The following is a 9,546-nucleotide window of genomic DNA, read 5'->3' as shown; positions in this document are numbered from 1 at the left end:
GGGCTCAAGTGGGAAGAGAATGCTTTGAAAATGATGATGGCAACAGAAAAGTGAGTGAAGGGAGACTTCAGACAGGGCAAGATATGACAAAATAATAATTTATAGATAATCAAGGATTCATGAGGGAGTGAGGAGGGAGAGTTAAAAATGAGGACCTGTTGCCAGGGGCTTAAGTGGAGAGCAAATGTTTTGAGAAAGAGGAGGGCAATGAATGTATAAATGTGCTTTACACAATTTATGTATGTCTGGATCATGATAAGACTTGTATGAGCCCCTAATAAAACGATTTAAAAAATGATGATGGCAGCATATGTGCAAATGTGCTTGACACACTGGATGAATGTATGGATTGTAATAAGAGATGTAAGAGCCCCCAACAGAAGTATTAAAAAACAAAAAGAAACAAACAAAAAATGTGCTGAAAAACTTGCCTTATACACGAGTATATACGGTATATAAGAATAAATATATACAGCACGGAGGAAGATAACAGCTAATTAGTTCACACAGCAGTGAAGAGGGCTCAGTTCAACTCACTTCCATGAAATAGCTAATATACTGTAAATTCTTCAACTCACCTGGGCTTCTGGGTCCAATGTCAAGGGAACAGACAGCTGAGTCTTCCACAGAGCAACGCAGGCAGTCCGGCCCCAGGCAGCAAACAGCAGGGCAGGTCACCAACCGTCAGCCAGATGACCGGATCCGACAGTCTCAAGCTCAAGCAATGTCTACACCAGCAGCATGGCGAAGAGACCTCAGGCTCTAGCAACACGATCCACCGGTTGGGTGTCGCACAGATAGTGTTGCTCGCAAGTTAAGGTAGAGAACTCGATAAGGCAGCCACACACTGGTCTGATCACCAGAGAGCAGGAGAGAGCAGGCGGAGCTTACCAAGCCATTTAGCTCTTTGCCTTCCAATCAAACTGCAACTTTATTAATCACACATGTTCCTATTGGCCAGGTTGGCACAATAAACCTAGCTATCACAGATGTTTTTCCCTTCTGTGGAAGGCCACAGGTTCCACCCCAGCTCCACAGCCCCAATTAGACTACCAGGCCTGCGTTATTCTGGAAGCTTCACTGAAATCTGCCTTCCACAGGTGACTCTGCTGGTATTTAAAATATTGCATAGCTTTCAGCATTACCGCAGCATGCAAGTTACCAAAGTACAGCAAACTGACAGATAAGTGGTCATTATTTTATTTCTATTACTGTATGATGTTTTCAAGATTCTACTAGCTATCTCCAAAACCAATCTAATCTTAGAGCATTTGGTAGGAAGGTGTTAAAAATTTAGGTCTAGGAATGCCTTTCTGAGATGTATTTTATGGCCATAGTGAACATTAGTTACACTCATATTAAATTTGTTCCATACTAATGTCTTTTGGCCATGTTTGGGGGCCTCAATCGCCCATCTCTTCAAGTGCTTGATCAAATCCAAAAACTATTTTTATGAAAAATCTTGATTTATAACTCACTATTTACTCAGCTTACCTCTATGTAGAGTTGGGAAGATCTCCTACTTTAACATATACAAATTCATAACTTCTACTTGGAAAATATATTATCAAAAGGATAAACTGTAAATATTAAAGTATAGTATCTTATTTGAGAGTAGAATGTCAAATTCATTGCTAGTCAATATTAACCAAAAGTTTGACTGAGAGAGAAATGTATATTACAGAATTATGTGTATTGTCCACTCTTCTCAAAATTGACAATTCACCCTTAAATTAAGAGTCAAGAGATTCTTCATACCTGCCTCAATTTTTTTGGTTCTTCATGTAGTTATCCTGCTGATTTATTCCATCAATAATTTGCATTGAAAATTACATAAGAAACGGTCTTATAAATTGTGTTTGTCTGCTGAAAATACTCATATTATTAGCAGAGCCTTCTTTATAATACATTTTTTTCAGAATTTATCACCAGAAATAATTATACTTATTCTGAAAAGAAAAAAGAAAAAGGTTGGTTTATCACTGTGATACTGTTAGCTCAGGTTTTGTTCTCAGTGTTAGATGCTAAGAATGTATGACCCTCGAAGAGTGTTTAGAAATTCTTAATATGCACTTTATGGTCTTACTTCAGCTATCACTAGCCTCTGATTAAGACCTGCATTTTCTCTTCACCAGAATCCCCTAGCTTGCAAAAATATTCACTTGTATGATTTTTGTTTCTGTGAATTTGGGGCAACAAGGTATGCTATGAGTAGTTACAGATACATATGTACGCACATACAGAAGGAAGCAAACCTATGAGACCAGTCTCTTTTTCTTATGTGAAAAATGATAATTGAGCAATATCATCTCCGGGTCTCTCAAATGTTGACCTATGTCATTCTAAACAGTTTCTCAAGGTGGATCAATCTCTTGTTTCTCTTGACAACTCACAGGTGAAATAGCATACTATTTTGTTTTATTCAGAATCCTTACAGCAACAGCCTGGACTCTAAAATACATCTACTAATGTTTAATTCCCATAACACCCTTTACAGGTAGCGGAAACACCTATGATCTCTACTGCGCGGTGCTCACTCCGGCTCTGAAATATCACTGTGAGTCATTTCTTTATGACGAGCTGCCCTGGTTCCGCTGTGCTCTTCCCTCCGCCTTGACTTCATTTTAACCCAAAGAAATCTATTTTCAACAAATCATTTTCCAAGCCAACCATAAAACTTTAATTCTTGTGGTCTGTGCACCAAGAAGATAGCAGAAGGAAACTCCCTTTTCTTTTTAATAGATTGACTGGTACTGTTTCAAAATTGATATACTAACTACACAAGATATACAGAGAAGGTAAGGAAAATGCAAAATGACTATGCGCCAGGCCATGTGTGAAAAGCAGTGTTTTCTAAGGGTTGTGACTATGTTCTGGGGACTTAATCTGCCTCTGTTCTAATTCCACCTTATCACTGAAGAACTCCTGACTTTAGTCAAATTACCTTACATCTTTCTGCCTCTGTTTTTTTCTCATTTATGAACTGGAATTTTTGTAAGGGTTAAATGAGTTACCACATGAAAAACAAATAGTGCTTAATACACTGAACACACAGTAAGTGTTGGCTGATGTGATTATTATTCAGGTACAAAATCTATACAGTTTAACCTATCAATCAATTTAATCTATAACCCATCCACAATGAATTGAACTACTGTTGCTCACACTGAAATACAAATGGTATTATGCAATACATTTTTCCCAAATGGGCTGTTTTTCCTCCCTTCCATTTTGACAGTAGCAGCAACTACTATCAGTAATGAGTAAAGAATATAAAATTAAAAGAATTTTTATTCCCACACTGGTCATTTCATTTGCATGCCAATTTTACACAGGTAAACAGAAACTACCACTCCAGAGGCAGTGAGTTACTTAATGAGGCTTTCCTAGCCTGAATGTAACTCCCCACCAAAGCATCTTTCCTTGCATGGGTGGGGGAAGATACCCATAAAGGTCACTTGTGAAGGGGAACATACTGATAGGGTTCACCTGTGCGTAATTATGAACAGGATTTCCTGAAAAGCCATCCAGATGAGTGCTCTTGTGCCGGAGGGTGGTTTGCCTCTGTGCACTTCATTCAGGGAGCTGAGTTTCGCGCCCCAGGAGTTTAAGCTGAATACCTTAGGGTTGAGGCTCTCTGCGGAGTGGTATGCCCCTTTGGACATTTATTAGCAAATCTGAAACTTTGTAACATGTCCTGATAAACAACTCAACCCTGAGGATTTCTCACTGGCCTCACAACTTGTTAACTCACTGAATAAACCTTTTAATTATGAATTATATCTCAGTTCTGCATAATCATTCCAACAGATATTGAAACCTAAAGAAGTAAAATAGAGAACAATTAAGATGTTAAAAATGCACATCACTCGTACTATAGAAAATGTGGAAATGTATTCATGACAATTATTTTAGAATTTTACTAGCTTCATTTTAAAATAGTTACTTTGTCCTTTGCCCTTTAGAGTTAAATAATATAAATGAAGTGAATGGGGGATGATCAGTGTTTTCAAGACATTCTTTTAGAAATAAATAAGTAAATATGTTTACAGTGACCACCTGGTAGATAAACACAATGTTCTTTGCCCAATTCACTGACATTTGTTTTGAATCAATGCTTATCCAGACTACAGTATTAGTAAAATTCAAAGCACCTACTATGAGTTATGCCACATAATTTATATTACAACATCTAGAATAATTTATGCAATAAAAAGAATGTATTAACAGTAAATCAAACTGACCGTAGTCACTTCTTGAAGCGAAGAGTTCCCAATTTTTCTTTTCCAACAATGTTGAATTAACTATTAATGTTTAAAAGGAGTGACTCTTCTCTTTATTTTAGGCTAATGCAACATTTAATTTATGTGCCAATTTGGGGAAATAGTCCTAAAACTAGCATCATGAAATGTGAGTTATGTGTCCACAGACAATTGTTTAAATTTCCTGAGGGAGTTTAATACTCATCCATGCCATATGGAGAGCTGTTTCCCATTGCCAGCGTTATCACAGCTACCTGAGTATATTTAGTTTGGGTCTCACTTAAGCCTCCTCAATTGATTCAGAAACTAATACTTTGCAGTAACATCAATTTTTATTACTTTTCTCATTTATCAAAACTTCTAAATCACTTACATCATTAAGGCTTAACTCTCTTCTGGAAACCAGCACAGCACAGAAACCAGACAAAACACAATTGACTAAGAGGTGCAACATTTGGAGGCATTTTCTGACTTGTAGCTATCTCCCTATTGAATCATTTATTTCTTCGAAGTTGCCTTAAAATTGGTGCTGTGCTATAATACCACAATCTCATTCTATGTGATAATTTGAACTTACTAACCATATCTGTGTTGTGCTGTTAGTTGCCATCGAGTTGGCTCTGATTCATGTTGATCCCATAAAAAATAGAACAGTTGCTCAGTCCTATGTCATATTCGTGGTACTGATATGCTCAAGTGCACTACTACAGCCACGGAGTATTTGGAGTGTCTTCCAACTTATGTGACTCATACTCCAGCACCGCGTCAGGCAATAATCTGTGGTGCTTCATGGGGCTTTCATTGACTAATGCTCATAAGTACATCAACAGGCTTTCCTACCAGTCTTAGTCTGGAAACTGCTACAACCTGCCCACCGTGGGTGAGCCTGCTGGTATTTAAAACATCAGTGCCTAGCTTCCAGCATCACAGCCACATGTAAGCTACCATAGTATGACAAGTTGATAGATGAGGGGGCACCCCCCAAAACGGAATTGCACTGGGTGGAGCAGAGCTTTGTATTATGCATTTTTTTCTGATAGGTGAGCATTGAGCACCTCGCTTTGAGTTAGTGCAGCCAGTGGTGTCACCTGGGAAGGTTCTGTCTGATCACAGTGAATTTTTTCAGAAAAGCAGTTTCACTGAAACCGTGTTTTTGTGATAGCCTATTTAAGAGAACAGTGTGCAGCTGTGAAATTTTTCTCTTGCTCAGAAAAAATGCCACAGAAACTGTGGTGATGTTGAACGCAGCTTACAAGAACAGCGCTGTGGGAAAAACTCAAGTGTGCAAGTGGTTTTCTCGTTTCAAAAAAGGTGAAATGTTGATTGATAACAAACCTCATTTTGGACATCCATCAACTTCACAAAAGGACAAAAATGCATTTGGAGCATTTGGAGTTCGTTCCACCAGGTCAGACAGTTAATCAAGCTTTCTGTTTAGAGGTTCTGAAAGGATTGTGTAACAGTGTGCTGGGGGTGGGAGGTGGCAGTAGAGACCTGATTTGTGGCAGAGGGGGATTGGTTTTGCCACCATGATAAGGCACCTGCTCATGCAGCCCTCTCAGTGAGCCAGTTTGGGGCATACAACAGCATGCTTCTCTTTCCCCGTACACCTTACTCACCTGACCTCGCCCCATGTGACTTCTTTTTATTTCCATGAATGTAGAGAGGCATGAAAGGACAGCAATTTGACAAAGTAGAAGAGGTGAAGAATAAAATGAGGGAGGTGGGGTCAGCCATCCAAACAGATGGGTTTGTAAATGTTCCCAAGAATGGAATCACAAATTTGACAAATGTATTAAATGTAATGGAGAGTACTTTGGAGGTGATAAGGTTATTTAAAAAAAAAAAACAACTAAATACATAACCTGGAAAAAATTCTGGTTTTTAAGGGGGTACCACTTCATACAGGTGGTGGATAATGAGCTATAGCCATTTTTAAAACTAGAATCTGAAGAAGTTAATCCTACAATGGTCCAGTGATCATGTTTTCTTCTGCAACCATCAACATTTTTTTTGTGCTTGATTTATTTTGTCCTATTTAGTGATTTCAGTCAGTGTAATTCTAGGAGGCCACCTGATCATAACTCAAGCCTTCAATGTTTATTGGGTCACATTAGAGTTATCCTACAGGATGTAGCTTATTTCTATGGGCTCACCCCTTTTGTACAGCCTCACTGCACATTTCACTGTCAGATTTGTAGTTAGAAAAACATATAGTCTTCAATAATATGCGGCTCATCACAACTGCTTTTTTACCATTGGCCACTCTGGCTTTTCTTAGCTTGGGTTAACCTCAGGTAATTGTCTTATGAGTTTAATCTATCATCCCTTTACTGTCTCTTTCTGGCCTTTCTGTTTCTCCTCTCTGAAATGTCACCCAGACTGCTGCACAGACAGAAGAGTTCAGGCGACTGGAGCAAAACGCATTTCCCATTTTACTCACGTAAAAATGCAAAATTTCTGTCATTTTCCCCACTCGTTCAAAAATATGTAGAGTCTCTGCTGCGTGCCAGTAATTATTCTGCGTGTGTAGAATATAACACTGAATATCGTAGGCAAACTTCTGCCCTCGGACAGCTGCTCTTCAAGTTGGAGGGTGCGAGAGAATGAGTAACTGAATCAGGACATGGTGGCCAAGACATAGGTGGGACTCATGGTTCAGAGGACAGTAGAGGAGACTAAAGGAATGGCTGCCCTGTGTGAATTATGTGCTGATGAAGAGTACTGAAAGTCCCATGATCTGTCAACAGAACAGACAGGCCTAATGGGAAGAAGTACGACCAGAATGCTTCTTAGAAGTAAGGATGGTGAGACTTTGTCTCATGTACTTCGGACAAGTTATCAAGAGAGACCAGGATGTGGAAAAGGGCATCATGCTTAGTAAAGTCGACCAACCAAACCAAACTCACCACACAGGACAGGGTAGAATGGCCCTTGTGAGTTTCCAAGGCTGTAAGAGGAATAGAAAGCCCATCTTCTCCTGAGGAGAGTCTGGTGGCTTCAAGCTGCTAAGCCACCAGGGCTCCCTGGTAACGTAGAGGGGCAGTGGGAAGAGGAATCACAACACAGTGGCTGAAACAATGGGCTCCAACACAACAGCATTGTGAGTGTGGCACAGGACCGGCAGTGTTTCCTCCTGTTGTGCACCGGGTTGCATGAGCTGAAACTGACTCAAGGACACCTAATGATGCAGTGTGTGCCTGCCTACTTGCTGCCTGAGGTCTTTTCCTAGTATCATGACTTTAAGATAGTCATTTTTTTTTTCTAAACCATTTTACTGACATATAATTCACATACCATACAACTCAATAGTGCAATCACATCTATGGAAAACAGAAGGATTTCTCCCAAGCTGTCTCCCCCAAATATATGCCAGACTTAGCTGCTTGAGAATGACTGTACACTTGGAGGTCATCAGGAGTGGATTGGGGGCCATTCTCCCTGAGAGTTATCAGCTGTCTAGACCAAGCAGACGCCACTGTTTATCCCACAACAAGTAGGGCCCACTCCCTTCTGATAAGGATAGTAGTTGTCTGTTTCCTTGTAGGAGACCCCAGAGAGGTCGAACCCACCCAAGGATGACCAAGATTAAGCTGCCATCATGAATCTAGGGTCTGCCCATCTTGTCACATGTATACCCCTAGCCTTCCCATTCCTATGGGCACACCCCTAGCTCATCCCCTTCCTGCTATGCTTATGCCTATCATAGATCCCCTTCCTACAATGTGTATGCCTATTGTACTGCCCCTTCCTGTGACGTGTGATTCTGTAATGATGCCCCCCTAAAGTGATAAAATGTTTGGTCAGCAATAAAGAGGAGGCTCTCTCTGGCTCCCAGGGCCCGGGAGCTCTCTCCAGCTCTTGGGGAGCCTGGAAGCTCCCCAGTTCTTGGTCCCCGAGGCTGCTTCTGCTCTCATGGCCGGGCTCCCCTGACAAGGACCATCAAGCGGGGCTGAGGTGAGCAATGCTACCATGAATTGTGTCTGACTCCATTTATTCCAATCTCTCCTCTAACTCTCATGCTCTCTATGACTTTACTATAATCCTTACTTATTATCGCTGTACAATTGCACCTACTGGACCTGTGATGGTTTAACCCCACACACATCAAGAAGAGTATGATCATCACCACAATTTAGAACACTTTCTTCATTCTTGTACTCATCTTTATTAGCTCCCCATTTAACCTCAACCTCCCTGCATACCCCAAGATTTTGTGATGTCTTAGGACTCAAAACCAAGTGACCCAAAAGATAGGAGGTATAGTCTTGAGGCCTAGACTCCAAAACTGGCCACGGGTCATGTCTGCCATATTCCCTCCGTCAGCATACACACCAAGCCATCAGGTTCAAAGGGAAGGAACTCCTCTCAACGGGATCATGTGAAACAATGTGGCCACAGTAACCTTGGAAAACCTCCACTATTTCTCTACACCTCCATTTCCTCACTATTCCTAAAATAGTAATAGAGACTGCACATTAGTTTGTTAGATAAATGCAGTTAATAAAAGTAAAGTTGCTAGAACAGCAGTTCTCAACTTGTAGGTCGCGACCCCTTTGGGGGTCGAATGACCCTTTCATGGGGGTTATCCGATTCATAACAGTAGCAAAATGACAGTTATGAAGTAGCAAAGAAAATAATTTTATGGTAGGAGGGTCACCACAACATAAGGAACTGTATGAAAGGTTCATGGCACAAGGAAGGTTGAGAACCACTGTGTTAGAAGATATTAAAATTGCAACAAATATTGAGTTCACTGATGCTTATCCTGGCTACACACCAAAAAATTTACCACTGTCTTTGACAAGCCTGGGAAGGAAAAGAGCTATCTCCCTTTTGACCTCATTTCAACCCGTCACCCTCTAAACTTCCTCATTGAGGTGTTTTGTAATATACTCTCCCAATCCTATTTGAAGTGCCCTTCCCATGTAAGACAAGGCTTTTTTGAGGCGTATTCCCAGGAGGAGCTCTGACGATGCTGCGTAACATCCTCAGTTCGTTATTTTGTTTCCTTTGCGGTGACAGGTGCTCGACATGCGGGATGATGACATGGTGTTCTGGAACAGGTCGATCGTCAGTAACCAGTGCAGGCAGGCTTGTTCATGGGAGGCAACTATTGACATTGACCATCTCAATTGTGCCTTCACTGAACACAGACTCTACTCAACACAGACACAGGTCACATCACTATTTTTTTTTTTAATTAATCAATTTATTGGGGCTCATACAATTTATCACAATACATAGATCAATTGTGTAAAGCACATCTATACATTTGTTGCCC

This window comes from Echinops telfairi, unplaced genomic scaffold (assembly GCF_000313985.2).
Source record: "Echinops telfairi isolate 266 unplaced genomic scaffold, ASM31398v2 ScPeMD7_7400;HRSCAF=8409, whole genome shotgun sequence".
Lineage (NCBI taxonomy): Eukaryota > Metazoa > Chordata > Mammalia > Afrosoricida > Tenrecidae > Echinops > Echinops telfairi.
The sequence above is the reverse complement of the archived record's forward strand: the minus strand, read 5'-3'. Positions refer to the sequence as shown.